The 18203-nt window shown below is 39.4% G+C and overlaps 2 protein-coding genes across 12 annotated transcripts in view; one reads left to right on the top strand and one right to left on the bottom strand.

Moving 5' to 3' along the window:
* LOC135109137 (E3 SUMO-protein ligase PIAS2-like) overlaps window positions 1-18203 on the bottom strand; it is a 144827-nt gene that overhangs the window by 112882 nt on the left and 13742 nt on the right. For 7 of the 10 annotated variants that reach the window (XM_064020233.1, XM_064020236.1, XM_064020235.1 and 4 more), the window contains exons 1-2: window positions 12252-12365; window positions 8580-8697 (exon numbers count right to left, since the gene is read on the bottom strand). The gene's annotated coding sequence lies outside the window, so the exon portion shown is untranslated. Of the gene's footprint in view, window positions 1-8579; window positions 8698-12251; window positions 12366-18203 lie in introns of those variants that run through there. The other 3 variants (XM_064020237.1, XM_064020241.1, XM_064020244.1) reach the window with 2 other exon arrangements.
* LOC135109139 (eukaryotic translation initiation factor 5B-like) overlaps window positions 1-18203 on the top strand; it is a 41894-nt gene that overhangs the window by 5286 nt on the left and 18405 nt on the right. The window lies entirely within an intron of this gene.

An 18203-nucleotide genomic window follows, 5' to 3' on the forward strand; every position in this document is an offset into this window, starting at 1 on the left:
TCTCTCTCTCTCTCTCTCTCTCTCTCTCTCTCTCTCTCTCTCTCTCTCTAGCTATGGAAGTATGCTACGGTGAATCTACATTATTATCTATATATTTTCGTTATCTTGTGTTATTTTGTCATTAGCTTCAACTTGTTTTCTGAGTTATGATTTGTTTTTTCTTCTACGTCGTGTGTTTTTGGTTTTAGTTAATTCGGTTTAATTCGGTTTTATGATCCAGTTTTTCTTTTTTTTTTCTTTCTGTGCTTCTATGTCAACTGATTTTCTGTGTTGTTTTCTTCCTCTGGTTGTTATATCTAAGCATCAGCTATTTTCGTTTCATTCTCATCTTTTTTTTATTTTTTTTTATTTCTATATTTCTGCATTGCCTAATTTTCTGTGTTATCTCATTTTTTTCTCTTTGTCTGTTATATTTAAACATCAAGTAATTTTGCTTCATCAGGGGATTTTCACTTCTACATTTTAATAGTAAGGTTTGGTTTCTCCCGAGGCAATAAATGTATGGAATGGGAGTTTACTTCGAAGGATTACTTTTTCTTCGCTAAGGATTACATTTTTCCCCGTTCAATTCCTTTCTTTCGCAATAAATGTATAGGGGACGCAGCGGAGCGGGAAGGAGTACAGCATACGAGAGGAAGTGGCAGAGTAGGGTTCACCTCTGTCTCTGCACACCGCAGGACAGAGACCGCCCACCGGGAGACATGCACGGCTTACACTGAGCTCCCTATCCTCAAACGTTCCGGCGCTCTATCTCTACTTCTTCAACAGGCTGTAGTAGTGCGTGTTATTGGGATCTCCAGGAGTGCTTGTAAGATGCTAGCGGTAGTCTAACATGGGTTCTGCATTATAAATAGGTCAATATTCATGAAACATCCGAATACTTCTCTATGTGGTCTTTGAAAATAACCATGAGAGAGTAAACCATTTAAGAATTATTGCCGCACGTGCTAGACGGTCTATTACGTGCTTGAGATGCGTTAAAATACACTTTGTTGTGAAATTCTATATATACGGACAATAAGTAACTATTCGTGATGATAGCTAAATACAGAAAGTCTTTGAAAATTTGGAACGTACAATACAAAACAAATCAGTCCGAACTTTTCTCTCTGATAACTCATGGGTACGTGTACAGAGAACGCTGGTTTTCTCGGGCCAGCAACCAGTGCCGACCGGCGCCGACCCACGCCAAGAATTATGCCTTTTAAGCAGGTGAAAAGCGCGCACAGAAGCTAAATGGAGCGTGTCGGTGCGGACAGCCTGCTTCCACCAGCTTCCTCCGGACCATTCTTGCCTATTCAACTCAAAGTGAGCTGGCAAATTACGATATACAAATAAAACAGCTACGGAGTCCCTCCCGCGTCCTTTGTCATCACATACCAGGCTAGTCAGCCAGCCTGGGTCATCATTTAGTTGGCGCCAGTTGCTCGTGCGAGAAAACCAGTGTTTTCTGTGCACACAGAACTTGCCTTCTGAGAAAAGTGATGGTTGTACGTGGAAGAATAAGAATGTTAGAAGAAGAAGAAGAAGAAGAAAGAGAAAGAAGAAAGAAAAGATGAAAAGAAGAAAAAATGAAAAAAAAAAAGAAAAAACTTATTACCTATAAATCAGTTATTTCAATACGAACAATAAAAAAATTGTTCATGATTTACAAGTTGAATTAATCTTTTAAAGACAAACTTTATATCAGATTATCAAGTAAACCTTTTCCCTTCCACTCACAAACTACAACGAACAATTACCACCTCTAGTTTCACAGTAAGTACCACAGTTTCCCACCCAAGGTTCTTCAGGGAATGGATTGTTTACGTGGCCCTTTAAACCATCTTCCCTTTAACTATTCCTTCAGGAGATTTCTTCGTCCTTTCCTTCAAGCTTTATTGCATCTCACTGCGGCCTTGTGTCGGGAGAAAGGAGGTCTCAGGGTACGCAGTTTATACAAACAATCAACAAGAATATCAAATGTGGAGGTCATAGGAATGCGAAGAAGTTTAAGGATAAGTGGAAAAAACTGCATTAAATAAGGTACGAGAGACAATAAGCGAAAGAATAACACAAGACTGGGAATCTTTACAAGAATCTACAAAAAAAGAGGAAGGTAGAAAGTAATAGATACTGTAATTTCTAGCCAGTACAGTGTTTGAAGGTGACTGTAGAACAAGGAAAGATGTCTCAAAATGATTACTAATTAAGGAAAGACGTGTCAAAAAAGCACTGAAAGGGTTAAGCTGAGAAGAATAATTAAATACACAAATAAACACATAAATAAATAAATCCTTAGATAGTAAAGGAAATTCCATTCAGTCACATATAAACTTGGAATCCACGCTCATGCATTTTATTACACGACGCGCGGTGTAAAGGTATAAATATAATATTGAAGTGTGTTGGTAACGGTTCTTCCTCGAAACAACAATAACAACTGCACGAAAAGTGTGTAAAGGAGTATAAATATAAATAAATGTGTTGACAAATAGATGGATAAATAAATAGATAGATAGACACAGAAAATACACTGATATATGAACAGATAGACTGGTAGATGAACAGGCAAACAGATAGACATATGGGTATTATAAAGCTTCATAAGGAAATTAATAAAGAAACAGAAAACCAAGTGAATAAATGAGTATTCAAATAAACAGATAGGTAAACAAACAAGTCAACACATTAATAAACAAACAAGAAAGAACACAACTAACATCCTTCCCAAACAAAACACTCAACATTCGCGCAGCAACACTTCCTTTCCTCGCTCCCACTATTTCCTCTCCTGTTTCTTCCTCCTCCTCCTCCTCCTCACCCTCCCTCCCTCCCTCCCCTCGACCCACACAGTGACGCAACACCTTAGCAAAGACGATGACGACCACAACAACGATGACAAGACGACGCAACGCAGCCGCCCATTCCCTTCTTCCCTTCACCTTTTTCTTTGCCTTAGGATAAGTTTGCATTCACCTTTACTGTTGCGCTCCTCCTCCTCCTCCTCCTCCTCCTCCTCACAAACTCACAAGGCGGATCTACGAAGCGTGGGTGAGAAGGAGCGGCAAGAAGTGGGAGGGAAGAGAGGGAGAGAGGGGGAAGGAGGGAGAATGGACGAGTGAGGGTGTTGGGTGTGACAGTGATATTCATGTTTTCTCTTTATGTTCAAGGGAGAAATGTGTAACTATGGAAAATCTAAAGAAGTGAAAGGAAGAGTAGATGAAAAGTGTTTGAAAGGTTGGGAGAGAATAGGGAAGAGTGAAAGGAAGGAAATAGAAAATTGCTAGCTGGCTTAAAAAGAACAAAGAAAAGTGAAAATGAAAAGAACCGACAGAAAAGAGTTTGAAGGAGAACGAAAGGGAAGAAATAAACAATTGCTGGCTGGGTTAAGAGGAAAAAAAAGAGGAAAAGGAAGAACATTTGGAATCACTCAGTAGTTTTAAAGAAAAGAGGAAAAAATAAAGAAAAAATACAAGTAAGGCTGAACTTAAAAAAAATAAATAAAACAAAGAAAGCAAACTCGCAGGTATAAAAAAAGGAAAAAAAAATAAAGGAAGAAACCAAATCCGCCAGGAAAAAAATAAAGTAATAAAACAATTTCAAAGTAAAAAAATAGAATAAAGAAAAGAAAAATTATAAAGGAAGAAAATATATAAGCGTCGGATGAAGAAACAAAACCGAAGGTAAAATAAATAATGAAAGGAAGGAAATGGGAAATCACTCAGTGCGTTACTGGAGGAGGAGGAGGGAAGTAAGTGATGGGGGAGGGTTTGAGGTGGATTTGGGGTTTGGTTTGGGTGGGGGGAGGATGTTGTGGCAATGCAGGGTCATTGCATGAATATTTCAGGAGTAGAAAGGTTTGGTTTGCATCGTATGAGGTGGTGTTGCGAAACCTGGTGGTGTATTGGTGGTTTTGTTTTTGTTACTGATGTTGTTAGTGTGGTAATGGTGGTGGCGGTGGTGATAGTGGTGGTGGTGGTGGTGGTGGTGGTAGTGGCGGTGGTGGTGGTGGTGGTGGTGGTGATAATGCCAGTCCTAACAATGATGATTATGTCAATGATAATTTCAGATGTGTAAGTAACCTGAGGAAATTATAATACAGTAGTAGTAGTAGTAGTAGTAGTAGTAGTAGTAGTAGTAGTAGTAGTAGTAGTAGTAGTAGTAGTAGTAGTAGTAGTAGTAGTAGTAGTAGTAGTAGTAGTAGTAGTAGTAGTAGTAGTAGTAGTAGTAGTAGTAGTAGTAGTAGTAGTAGTAGCAGCAGCAGCAGCAGCAGCAGAACAGATAATAGAATAATTATAATAAATGATTGCTTAGTGTGTTGAAACCGAAATTATATTATATTGTGCAAATTTTTAATAGGTAAGGTTAGATTAGGTTAGGCTAGTTTAGGTTAGGTTATATTAGTTTAGGTTAGACTTAAAAGAAACCTGCCACTAAACACTAATAATACCTGACTAGTTCTTCCATTATCAAACCAATAGCAAACATTAATTAATGAACGACTGGAGGCGACACGAATGAATAATTATCGGTAAACACACACACACAATCATTCACACTTAAAAGAAATAAAATAAATAATAATGATAAAATAAAATAAAATAAAATCAACTCCACACACACACACTTACACACACCACGCCCTCAACACACACACACAAAACAAGAGTGAAAGGCAGGGGACAGCAGTGCAATATCCCCGGAGGCCGAATATTACACGGTTTTCCTCACCTCGACTCTTTGATTGCAGTGACCGGCGACGCAGGAGGAGGAGGAGCAGGAGGAGGAGGAGGAGGAGAGAGGGAAGGAAGGGAGAGTGAAGGGGAGAGGAAAGAAAGAAATGTGGCAAGGAGATAGAGAAGGGAAGGGAAGGGAAGGGAAGGGAAGGGAGAAGGAGAGAGGGAGAGTCGGTGAGTGTGCAGTGCTCTCTCACATACCAGTCTCCCTGTCTCTCACCCTTTTGACCCCTACCAGCTTGCCTCCCTCCATCCTGTTCCCTCCCTCCCTCCTTCCCTCATCCTTTCCTCCATCAGTCCCTCTACCACTCTCCCTTTCTTCCAGCCTCACTCAATCTGATGCCCCACGTTCACCATCTCCTGCCCTTTACTAAACTCTTCAACCCTTCACCCTCCCGTGCCCAGTGACTATTAACTTAACCTAACCTCACTTCTCTTCGCCTATCTTGAGCTAACCTAACCTACCTTAACCTGTCTTATCATAAGCTAACTTTACCTAATCTAATTTAACCATACCTAACCTTATCTAACTAATCTAACCTCTCCTCAGCTCGTCTAAAGTAACCTGACCTAACTTAACTACACCTATCATAATCTAATCTTATCTAACTAGTCTAACTCAGCTAACGTACCCTAACCTCACCTCACCTAATTTAACCTAGCTTAACTTATCGTAATCCAACTTAGTACAACCTAACCTAACAAACGGACGTAACCTAACTTAAGCTATCGGAATGTAATCTAACTTAACCCAATGTAACCTAACCTAATTCAATCCAACCTAACTTGATCTAACCTAACCTAGTCTACCGTAACTCACACACCACCTGTCCTCTCACCGCGCTTCCACTAAGCACTCGGCGCATTACACATTCCCACGCCGGCAAACATTAACACCCTTATAAGGAACAGCTGAAGATAACACCTTTCTCTTCTACTGCAGCTAGTTTTTCCCTGTATTCTGTTACGGTAGTGGAGTTTAGGACCGAAAACGACTATTGCTGCTTAATATCCCCACACGCATCACACATTCCACACACACACAAGCATTTACATCCTTATAAGCAATAGTCACAGTTAATATTTTTCACTTCTGCTGTAGTTAGTTCTTTTCTGTATACAGTTATGGTAGTAGAGTTTAGAACCAAAGGACTTTTTTTTTCTTTAATAGCTGTAAAAAGCCGTCAGGTCTGCACATGGCAGCTCCTGTATAAAATAAACCTATTTCCACCTATCATCCCTATCCATAAATCTGTCTAATCTTCTTTTAAAGCTCCCTAATGGCTCAACACTAACAACTTGATTACCGAGTCCACTCCATTCACCTTCCACGCTATTTGAGGATCAATCCCTTTCTGTTTTACATCTAACTTTATCAAGCTTGAACCAGTTATTTTTTATCCTGTTCTGACCACTGACCCAGAGAATTTAGCTTATGTCAGCCTTGAATGCATCTCACGTAATTGGATCTACAGATGACAAAAAAGGTATAAATTTATTTCTCAGCTATTTCTGAGGTGCAGGCAAAGTCATCTCCTTGAGTTTTCAGTATAGACTTTCCACGCTGAGGGAAAGAGACAAAATTATGAGGGAGTTTTGTGGTTTCCTCGTGGCATACTTTTGCTGTGCCTGAGTGAGTGGCAGCAGCCGTGTAGTTTTTACCCATTTTTCGTGTTGCAAGAGTGGTGACATACACATACGATTTTTCCCCTTTCAATTTATATTTTCTTGGTGGCATTTCTTATTTTTTACACTTATTTTTCTTACCTTCTCAGTTGTCTTTCTCTTATTGTATTCTTGAGCATGCTTTTTCCTTTAAGGTTTTCTTCGTGACATTTCGTACGTTATTTTGCTTTTTTATTACTGCTTGATCTGTCTTGCTCTTTCTCTTGTTAGTCTTGGACAGATTTTTGTTTTTTTTTTCCTCGTGGTATTTCTTACTTTTTCCCATTGTCTTTCTCTTGTATATCACCAAGTGAATGAATGATAACAGTTGTACGCACTGTCGGATTTTTTCGCTTCTTTTTTTTCATTACTTTAAATTTTATTTAGTATTTCTACGTATTTCTTGTGCACTCACAAAGGAACACGAAGGAAGAGGAGAGAATCAAGATGTGTTGACCCTCGAAACAAATAGTAACAGTATCTACGTAGTATTCATTTGTAAGAACATTGTGGCTAACGTAAGGTAATGATAATAAACTATTGTTGAAAAAAAAAAAAATCGAAAACCCCAGTAACAGATTCTCATGTGTATTCTTACTGATGAAACAAACTTTGTTAAACTATTACTGGAATCACATAAATATCCTTGAAAGTTCCAATAACCACCAAGAACAGGGAGGCCTTTTGGCTCTGCTCTTTAGGAACTTACGTCTTCAGTGGGCCTTTTTCCTTCAGCCTTTTAGTAGCCCTTGGCCAAAACTCTTATATAAAAATAGATAAATAAATAAATAAATAAATAAATAAATATATGAATAAATATTCTTGCAGCTTCCTTTACTTTATGTTCTAAAGTCTAAACCATGTTAGTTCTGCTATGACCCCGCGCCTGGGAAGGACAGACGGCCCCCGGAGTGAAGCTTATGAGTCCACTTTCACTTTCAAAGGTCGGGAAGCTTAGCCTATTACCTGCAGCACTTTCACTGAGATGGTCTGCTATTACGGCCCTGCCTCAGAGGACGTGTAGGGTCTGGTTGAAATGTGAAATGAAGTCACGAAGTACAAAACTGTTACAAAAGGGAAAGAAAAAAATAACCTATAAATTCCTTCGCGTTTTTCATTTTTTTTTTTCTTTTCGTTACTCTTTCTTTTAGTTGTTTGTTATTGCCTTCCTTTTAAAATGTTCTGTTTATTACTGTTGATTATTTAAGTAAATGAGTGGCATTAGTGTAAAGGTAATATGTGTCTTTCTTAAGTTTAAGTATTCGTGAAACTGTTATGTACAATCGTATCTACTTCTACTATTACTATTACTACTACTACTGTTACTACTACTACTACTACTAGTACTACTACTACTATTACTGTTACTACTACTACTACTACTACTACTACTACTACTACTACTATTACTGTTACTACTACTACTACTACTACTGCTAATTATTATTATGAAAAAACACTGCAGTTTCTCTCTCTCTCTCTCTCTCTCTCTCTCTCTCTCTCTCTCTCTCTCTCTCTCTCTCTCTCTCTCTCTCTCTCTCTCTCTCTCTCTGTTAGGTATGACGCGCATGACTGGCCTGGCTCAGTATGAATGAGACATGTTTTATCTGGCGTTTGTGCCTCGTCCCGTGTGGCGGTCACGTAGAGAGAGAGATAGAGAGAGAGAGAGAGAGAGAGAGAGAGAGAGAGAGAGAGAGAGAGAGAGAGAGAGAGAGAGAGAGAGCATTGCAGACTGATTTTGTATGTTTTCGAGTAGTAGTAGTAGTAGTAGCAGTAGTAGTAGTAGCAGTAGTAGTAGTAGTAGTAGTAGTAGTAGTATAGTGGCAGTAGTAGTGGCAGTAGTGGTAGTAGTAGTAGTAGTAGTAGTAGTAGTAGTAGTAGTAGTAGTAGTAGTAGTAGTAGTAGGAGGAGGAGGAGGAGGAGGAGGAGGAGGAGGAGGAGGAGGAGGAGGAGGAAAGGTAGCTGAAACAATGATAACAGGAAAAGATGACAGGAAAAACACAAACGCACTATTCATATTTATCAACTGAAACGAAAATCATGAAAAAAGTGAATCTTCATAAAAATGTACAAAGAAACTAAACGCGAGACTCCAAATACTAATAACGACGACAACAAACAAGTCACCTAACTGCACACGACAATTGACAGCGCAGTAATAACAACAATGACAATCAAAATCAGCACTGTACTTACCTAGGCAGGCTACATTGTTAGGTCGTCAGTAGCGCAAGACCAGCTGCATCTGTCGTACGTCTGACCTCAAAGGCTCGTCAGAATGCGCAGCGCCAGGAACAGTACGTCAACACCAGGCCTGTGAATATCAAACAGGTGGTCAGAACAAACATCTGCAGCGTACAAACTGATACTCATGGTTAAAGTTTTGTGTTTCTTATTATATAGATAGTAGATGACTGGAACACACTCAGTAATCAGGTTGCTAGTGCAGAGTCAGTAGGGAATAACAAACAGGTGGTTGGAACAGTCACATGCTGCCTACAAATTCATCTTCATGGTTAGTTAGATGTGTTGCTTATAATAAATAGTACGATAATTATGCCATCCCACAGTGGTAGATGACTGGAAGAAACTTAGTCGATGGGGAATACAGAACGAGTGGTTAGAACAATCACCTGCTGCTTGTTACTTATTAAACAGATAATGCCATATATCTTCCTAAGTGGCAGAGAATTGGCTGATCAGGTTGTCAATGCATTCAGTAGGAAGTTTTAACAGAATCAGATTTATGGATAGGAATGAGAGTGGATTATACAGAAAATGCCATGTATCTTCCACAGTGAACCGATATAGACTCGCTAATCACGTTAATAATATATGGGCATGTGTAGGAAAGATACGATTGTTATATTATAATTACTGGCTTCCTGCAGACTATTTTATTTATTTATTTATTTATTTATTTTATTTATTTGTTTTATTCCTATGCTATGATGAGGATTACAGATCAAGTTTTGGTGACGCTGATGATGATGATGATGATGATGATGATGTGTACGTGGTAATAATTGAATTTCCATGGAATTGACTGGTTTATTGATGGTGACATAATGGTGGTGATAAATGAGAGATTTTTGGTGAGGGTGGTGATAATGCGTGGGATTATGATGAATGGCGTGATGAGTGAATTGAATTGGAACAGATTACTTTGTCGTTGCGTTGATATAACAAAGGAGGGATAAGGTAATAATGCTTTAACCCTTTTAGTATTTCATATGACTCTGCATTACGACAATAAGTACTGAAAACGTGTTAATTTCTATGTTACTTCTTCTTTTATTCTCTTCCTTCCTTCCTTCCTTTCTTTCATTCCTTTACTTCACCTACCACGGTTATATAAGCATTCATTCACCTCTACTTACACTCCTCCCTTCACTCAACCACTCCCAATCTTACTCACTCGTTCATTCACTTCTTTACTTCTCCTCCCTCCACTCAGCCACTCCCAATCTTACTCACTCACTCACTCCTTACCTAACACTTCCTTCACTCACCGACATCCAAACTCTCACATTCATTTATTCACCGATTCCCTCCTTCGCTTCCTCGATCTTAAGTTGAAAATAAAGCGGGAAAAGAAAGTATAAGATAAGCAGTGATGAAAAATTTTGACGTTGAATAGTTATGAGAGGAAGTGACTATTGTTGTTGTTGTTGTTGTTGTTGTTGTTGTTGTTATAGCTGTGGTGGTGGTGGTTATTTCTGCTGCTGATGGTGTTATCCTTAAAACATCTCCAGTATTGTTTTTTTTTTCTTGTTTTCCTCTCCTCCTCCTCCTCCGACCACTACCACCATTACCACCACCCCTCCTCCTCCTCCTCCTCCTCCTCCTCCTCTTCCTTCGTTGTTATCGCCGTGGTTGCTTTGATGTGTCGGGTCATTTTTTATTGCTATTACATTGTTTTGTGTTGGTGGTGACGGTGGGGAGGGGTGGTGGGAGTTAAATATATAGCCGTGCAGAAGTGGTGGTGGTGGTGGTGGTGTGGTTTGTCGTCGTTGTTTTGTTGGTTACATTGTTGTTGTTATGGTGTTTGCTGTGTTGCTGTTGTTTTTGTTGTAGGTAGTGGTGGTAGTGGTGGTTGTTGTTGTTGGTGGTGGTGGTGATGTAGAAGAAAACAAGGAAAAAAGAACAAGAACAAGAAAAACAGGAGAAAAAGAAGAACAAGCAGAAAAACAAAAGAGAAGAACAAAAGAGAAGAAGAAGAAGAAGAAGAAGAAGAAGAAGGAGTGACAGTTTCTCAATAAGGGGCGTGATTACCAACTTTCACAGCTCAGCGCCTACAGCGATAGACCTTGCCCGGGGCTCAGCATGGCCTGGGAGCGTTAGTGCCGAGAACCGCAGGGCTGCTGAAGAAGGGCAGGCGGAGGGGAGAGGAAGAGGGTAGAGTGGGGGAGGGAATGAAAGGGAAGCGTCGAGGGAGGGAGTGAGGGAGGGAATGACAGTGAAATAGAGTTGGGATGGAGGGATGGAAGGAGGGAGAGAAAGGGAAGATGGGGGGGGGATGGGCGGATGGAAGGAAAGGGAGGGATTGACGGAGGGAGGAAAGAAGGGAATCATAGCGAAACAGAGTTGGAAGGGAGGGATGGGAGGGAAGGGAGCTGGAGAGAAAAAAGAAGAGCGAGAAGGGAGAAGTCGAAGGGAAAGAAAGAGGCGATGAGGTACAGTGACTGAAGGAATGGGAGGGAGAGAGAGGAACTAATAGAGGAATAAATGAAAGGACAGGAAGAGAGAAAGGAAAGAAAGGAAAGGGGAAAAAAAGATAAAGAAGAAAGTCTAAGAGGAACAAAATGTAAGAGAGAGAGAGAGAGAGAGAGAGAGAGAGAGAGAGAGAGAGAGAGAGAGAGAGAGAGAGAGAGAGATCTGCCTGGGAGGATACTGTAAGATGCGTGGGAGGAAAGGAATAATGGAAAGGAAGTGTGGGTGTGGTCGGGAGGAAGGGGAAAGATGGACAGAAGGACGTAGAGAAGAGAAGACGAGGGAGGAGGCAAGAGGAGGGATACCGGAGTAAGTGAAGGTGGAAGAGAAAATAAGGGAGGGAGGGAAAGAAAATGACTGGTGACGAAGGGGAGATGTGACAGTGAGAGAAGGAAAGAAGATGGGATAGGAAGAGGAGAGATGATGAGGGAGAGAATGGAAAAGAAAAAGATGAGGGAATGACGCCATCTCCGCGTGACACTTTGGACGAGAATCACGTACACATGCGTAACGCACGTGTGTGTGTGTGTGTGTGTGTGTGTGTGTGTGTGTGTGTCTGACTTTCTCATGTAGTCAAGTATGACTAATTGGAAAAATTCGATATAGAGCAACTAAATCTAATGTTGTTACCACCTTCACTACTACCACTACCGTCACTACCACCACAATCACCACCATGGACAGAAGACAAATGTACTCCGAGTCAGTGAAATGCAGAATTATTGAATGGTTCCTAAGAAGAGCACATGAATAGCAAGCACTGCAAAATCAATAACATGATTTACGCAATAATACATTATATATATATATATATATATATATATATATATATATATATATATATATATATATATATATATATATATATATATATATATATATATATATATATATACTGTGGATGATGTACAAGACTGACTGCTTGATTGCTTATGTGATTAACAATTTAGGCACCGAAACAATGCAGTATCATTGAATTACCATGAGCCCGTGTCTTGAAACGCTTTGTTAGAAATTACTGCGAAATATTTGCTTTATACCACATAACCAGAGGCAACAGTAACACCAGCACTAATCATTCTCCTTTACGCTTGCCACAGAATCACAACCAACTCTTATACCGGCACTAATAATTTCTCGATCTTTTACGCTTACCTTCACCATCACCACCACCACCACACCCAGCACTTCCCAGCCCCAGCTGCGTCTTCGGCAAAACTAATCCAAACACCAGCAGTAACACGGGTTCAAATTCCCGAGTCGCCTTTTCGAAGCATTGGTGTTTCACTCGGGTTATTAGCAATGATTCGCCTGTGATCTTAAATATTCTATTGCTATGTCTTCTCTATTCGATAAAATGGTCTGTAAATTTAGACTTTAATTATGAAAGATGACGCTCGGAATAAAGGAGATGATCAAGAATTTTTTATTCATTTATTTATTCATTTATCTTTTAGTATATAGTTTGATTTTGGTTCAATAAATTCATTGTCATAAAATATTTGCTATACGCAGTTAAAGGATTGCATGAACAGTTTGGTGTGGTTCAAGTAGATAGTTTTTTTTTTTTTTTTTTCCTATTCAAGTATATTTAAGAGCGTGGTTTTTTTTTTTTTGCTGTTTTCACAGATCTTAAATAAGTTTCCATTGATGAAAATGCTATTTTTTTGTTAAGTTTTCTACATTTTTTTTAGTTTGTTTTCTCTTAGTAAGCTGTTAAATGTTGGTAGGGGACTCGTAATAATAATAACAACAATAACAACTACAACTACAAACTACAATAACAATAAAAACAACAACCACAACGACTACTACTATTACTAATACAACAGCAATAACAACAACAACAACTACTACTACTATGACCACTAACAATTGCACCATTTTCGTAAAACTACACATTCCTCGTAAAATCTTTTTCGGACCAGAAACTCCATTGTCTTGAATTGCTACGAATGGACCGAAAACTTGTTATTGCTATTGTTGCCAGAGAGAGAGAGAGAGAGAGAGAGAGAGAGAGAGAGAGAGAGAGAGAGAGAGAGAGAGGCGTCAGTGTTCCGCAAGATTTGGGATGAAAAAAAAAAAAAAAAACAGCCAGTTAGAGTGACCGTTCCCAGACTCCCAGACACGTCACGCTGACAAACCAACTTTCCAATCCATCAACAAAAATATCGGTTTCCATCACACTCCAGAGAGAGAGAGAGAGAGAGAGAGAAGTGCGTATGAAACTGTCTATTATTAACTAACACGCGCCTCATTGTTTTGAATCCCGCTCCGAGCAGAGGGAGAAGCAAGTCACGTGTGCATGAAGTTGTGTATCACTGACTAACTAACACACTTGCTTGTTGGTTTCGTTGTTTCGAGCCCTCGTTCCGAATGGTGTCTAAAAAATATATATCACTCGTTAAACACAGAAATAAGAAAGAAAAAAAAACATAGATTAAAAAAAAACGTCATACACAGAAGAAAAGTAAAGGAAATAATACATGCACGAAAAAGATGAAAGAATAAGAAAAAAATCAGTAAAATAAGGTGAAATAAATCTGAAGTGTGTTTGATGTTCGTAGGTTCTTTCTTTTTCTATTATTTTCTTTGTTTCTTGCTTTCCTTTTCCTTAGTTTTCCTTATTTCCTTTTAGCGTGTATTAACTTAACCCGATGAATAGCTTAAGTAATCAGATGCTCATAATTATGTAGTGGACTGTACTAAACAACAGATAAAATGAATAACAAAATATAATCTGAAAATTCTTCTTAGGAAAGCATCAAAGTAAAAGAATAAAGAAAGAAAAAGAGAGAAAGAATGACATGACAATAGAAGATGAACAAATGTATCTCTCTCTCTCTCTCTCTCTCTCTCTCTCTCTCTCTCTCTCTCTCTCTCTCTCTTTTCCAGCCACTCCCACACTTAGAAGGTCGGGCGGAGTAAACGTGAGGGTGTGTGGTTAATGTTATAACAGAGATGAATGGGGGACACGCTTGGCTGGTCTCGCATTAGGAGGCTGGACACAATAGCTAAGAAAACAGGGTAGCATGTCCCGTAACTCTGATTGTTCCCCCCACCCACAGGAATGGAGTGAAGGAGATGAAAGGGAGAGGATGTCAGAGGAGCATATAAATGAAATAGATGAGTTAATAAGAGAGTTTTTGATGGAGTTTGGAGTTGATGAGTTGCAGAGAGGGATAAGTAGGGAAGGTTAAGGAAGGTATTTGCTCGGTAATGGAATGATAGACTACTGCTGATACTACTACTACTACTACTACTACTACTACTATTACCATATCTACTACTACTACAAATAAAAATACAAATATCATGCTAACGTTACACAGATTAAGCATTTTCCAGAACAAGATATAATTCATAAAGCTTCCACATTACAACCCGGCTATTTATTTGACCATTCCTGATGTCAGTGAGTTGTATGAATGCTGATTTGATTCTCTCAAACCCTCACACCTAACAATTACACGCAAAAAATAGTTGAAAAAATTAGAAAAATAACTTATATCAATTAGTTACTGATATGCCAACAATCTCCACCGTGTTTAGAGAAAGGAATACAACAAAGAAGAAGAATACAGAAATGCAGAGTTACATTCCATCACATAAGCACTTCCACCACCCCAAACATTCAGTACAAAAGCAATGCAACAAAAATACTACGATGATGTGTTTCCTGCACGCACAGAAGAATGAAAGCGTAAAAGAATGGATCACCTGACAAAACAATGTTGGAGAGAGAGAGAGAGAGAGAGAGAGAGAGAGAGAGAGAGAGAGAGAGAGAGAGAGGCCAACTTCTCACTCAACCTTGTTTCATAAATTCACAAAAAAGGAGAATTCGTGATAAAAAATACCAACGACCATTCCGAGAGAGAGAGAGAGAGAGAGAGAGAGAGAGAGAGAGAGAGAGAGAGAGAGAGAGAGAGAGAGAGAGAGAGAGAGAGAGAACTATCCACCCATGACAGACAGATTCTTGAGTGACGAAATATGACCACTGGAGTACATTGTGTTTAAAACTCCATACTACCTCCTCTGCTACCTCCCCTTACCTTCCTTCCTTCCTTCCTTCCTTCCCTACTCCCACTTTCCCTCTCCCTCCCTCCTTCCTCCTTCCCCCTTCTCTCCCTTCGCGACACCAATACGTGACCAGCCACCACAAGGAGACCACTATTACATACTCTGGTCCACTTCGCTAATGTTACCAACCCATTCTTACCTCCCTCCCACCCCTCCCTCCCACACTCCACCACTAACACAAGGCCACTCGTTTTGCTCGTAAGTGCTTCACCTGCGGCTACGTGAGCGGAGTGAGTGAGTGACCAGCTATTTGGTTCACTGGCTCACTCATTCACTTACTTATTGGCTTAACTTTTATGAGAGTTTGTGGCGAGAGTATGCGGGAGGCCAGGGACGCGAACACACACGCATACACACACACACACACACACACACATACAATAATGAGAGCAAATCCTGAAAGGTAGTAAGAGGAGGTAAGGATGTGCAGAAATACAGTTATCCAAATAGACCAATACATCAGTGGAATAAATTACCAGAGAGAGAGAGAGAGAGAGAGAGAGAGAGAGAGAGAGAGAGAGAGAGAGAGAGAGAGTATGTGTGACGCGGGGAAACACTATATATAGATTTGAGGAGAAAATATGATAGTTTGACATTAAAAAAAGCAGGCCATTACGAAATTGACTTAATAATTTAATAATACAAACTGATAGACACACACACACACACACACACACACACACACACACACACACACACACACACAATAGGTCTTTAGTTTCGTTTTCAAGTGATGGCGTTTGTTGTTAGAGAGTTCATCTTGACGCCAGAATACAACTAGATTAAAAACACCAGAGTCTTCTCACAAAACAATATAAAGTGAAGATCTGGAGGGAAATATACTTAAGATCTAATATTGTTAAGGTGTTGCTGTATGTGGTACCACTGTCGCGGGGTTTTAGAGGGTTTTAAATAATTCTCTCTCTCTCTCTCTCTCTCTCTCTCTCTCTCTCTCTCTCTCTCTCTCTCTCTCTCTCTCTCTCTCTCTCTCTCTGTTATTCATTCAGTCATTGAGTTACTTGCTGTCTACGTGTGTGCATGTGCAATTCTCTCTCTCTCTCTCTCTCTCTCTCTCTCTCTCTCTCTCTCTCTCTCTCTCTCTCTCTCTCTCTCTCCCAAGGTCAACGATCTCCAGATGTTCCCTTGACAACAAAACTCCAGCGAGAAATGAATGCATGGTTTTGGGATGTCATTCAGGCCCGTCTGGATGCCGCAAATTGTTACCCCACGATCTAAAGAGAGCAGAGACATGGAACGTGCTCCACACACACACACACACACACACACACACACACACACAGTCAGTAAAGCAATGCAATAATATATGACTTTTTTTTTTATTTTGCTTCTTCACTCCTAAAGTTAACTAAGCACTGACTGACTGGCTGGATTGACTGATTTGACTTGACTGACTGATTGACTGGATGGCTGACTGAGTGACTGACTAACTGACGATTTGACTGACTGACTAGGGGACAGTACACCCATAGCAACTGACTGGTTTTAGGACTGCATATTAATTCATATCCCTAATAGTACTTGTTTTTGTCTGTGTGTCTATTTGTTATTCGTTCTGTAGATCTTTCTGTTACTCGGTTTTGTTTGTGTTCCTGTTACTTGATTTTTGCCTGTTTGTTACCCTATTTTGTAGGTGGGTGTGTCTGTTGCTGTTCTGTGTGTCTGTTACTGTTCTGTGTGTCTCTTTGTTACTTAGTTTCAAGAGAAGGTTGATTAAATTTGTATGATGATGATGGATAGTAAGTTACAAATGCTCTCTCTAAATAATAGTAATATACGAGTATATCATCAAGAGCACTTTATATCTGTCTGTTTATTAGTTTTAAGAGAAAGTCTGATAAAGATATGTACAATGATGACAGACGGTAAGTTTCAAGTGTTCTCACTATATAATAGTAATCTATATTATAAAGACCACTCAGTCTGGTCGTCTGTTCGTCAGTTTCAAGAGAAAGTTTGATAAATTATGGATGATGATGATGATGATAAATGGCAACTTCCAAGTGTTCTCTCTCTACTTAATACCAATCTACTATATTACAAAGATCAATTAGTCTGCTTGTCTGTCTGCATGTTAGTTTCAAGTGGAGGCTAGGTAAATTTCTGGATAGTGGTGGCAGATGGTAAGTTTTAAGAGCTGAGGAGCTGCCTCGTGTAGGTCAACTGGCCTTTTACAGCCTCCTTACTTTCTTATGTTCCTGTCTGCCACAGGAATGACTTAGAACTTTGCGACAGAAATAAATTAATACACAATAGCTGGTACTATTAGATGACTAGACTTCAAAATTTTCAACTCGATCTTAGAGAGAGAGAGAGAGAGAGAGAGAGAGAGAGAGAGAGAGAGAGAGAGAGAGAGAGAACGAAGGAGGTTCTGTCTTGTGTTTTGTCGAGAGAGCGAAACAGACCCGCTCGCTCACTGGCAGGAAGAAAACGAGTAGCGAAAGAATAAAGCAATAAAAAGAAAGCTTAAGTATTCGTTACGCGCCGGAGCTCAGCAGGTGAACGAACACAGAGAGAGAGAGAGAGAGAGAGAGAGAGAGAGAGAGAGAGAGAGAGAGAGAGAGAGAGAGAACGGTGAATGTGCAAGTACTCGTAAACAGATAAGAAAGAGATTAATAGAAAAAGAAATAAAAAGATAGAAAAGAAAAGAAAAAAAAGAAAGGAAGAAGAAAGAAGGAAGGAAAAAGAAATTAATGGAGAAAGAAAGAGCATTAATGAACTGAATGTGAAAAAAGAAGGAAAAGAAAGAAACAAAAGAAATGAATAAAGAAAGAAAAGTAAATTAAAGTAATTATAAAGGAATGAAGGAAGAAGGGAAGGGCAGAAAGAAACAAGGAATTACGCAAAGTAAGAAAACATACTTACAAGAAAAGAAGCAGAGCAAGTAATGAAACAGCATGGACGACAAACAAGAAAATAAGAAAACAAAAAATATCAACGCAACTTAGAAAAACAGCTAACTGATAGATAAATGAAACTCTCTCTCTCTCTCTCTCTCTCTCTCTCTCT

The sequence above is a fragment of the Scylla paramamosain genome, chromosome 18, assembly GCF_035594125.1.
Source record: "Scylla paramamosain isolate STU-SP2022 chromosome 18, ASM3559412v1, whole genome shotgun sequence".
NCBI classification, from domain to species: domain Eukaryota; kingdom Metazoa; phylum Arthropoda; class Malacostraca; order Decapoda; family Portunidae; genus Scylla; species Scylla paramamosain.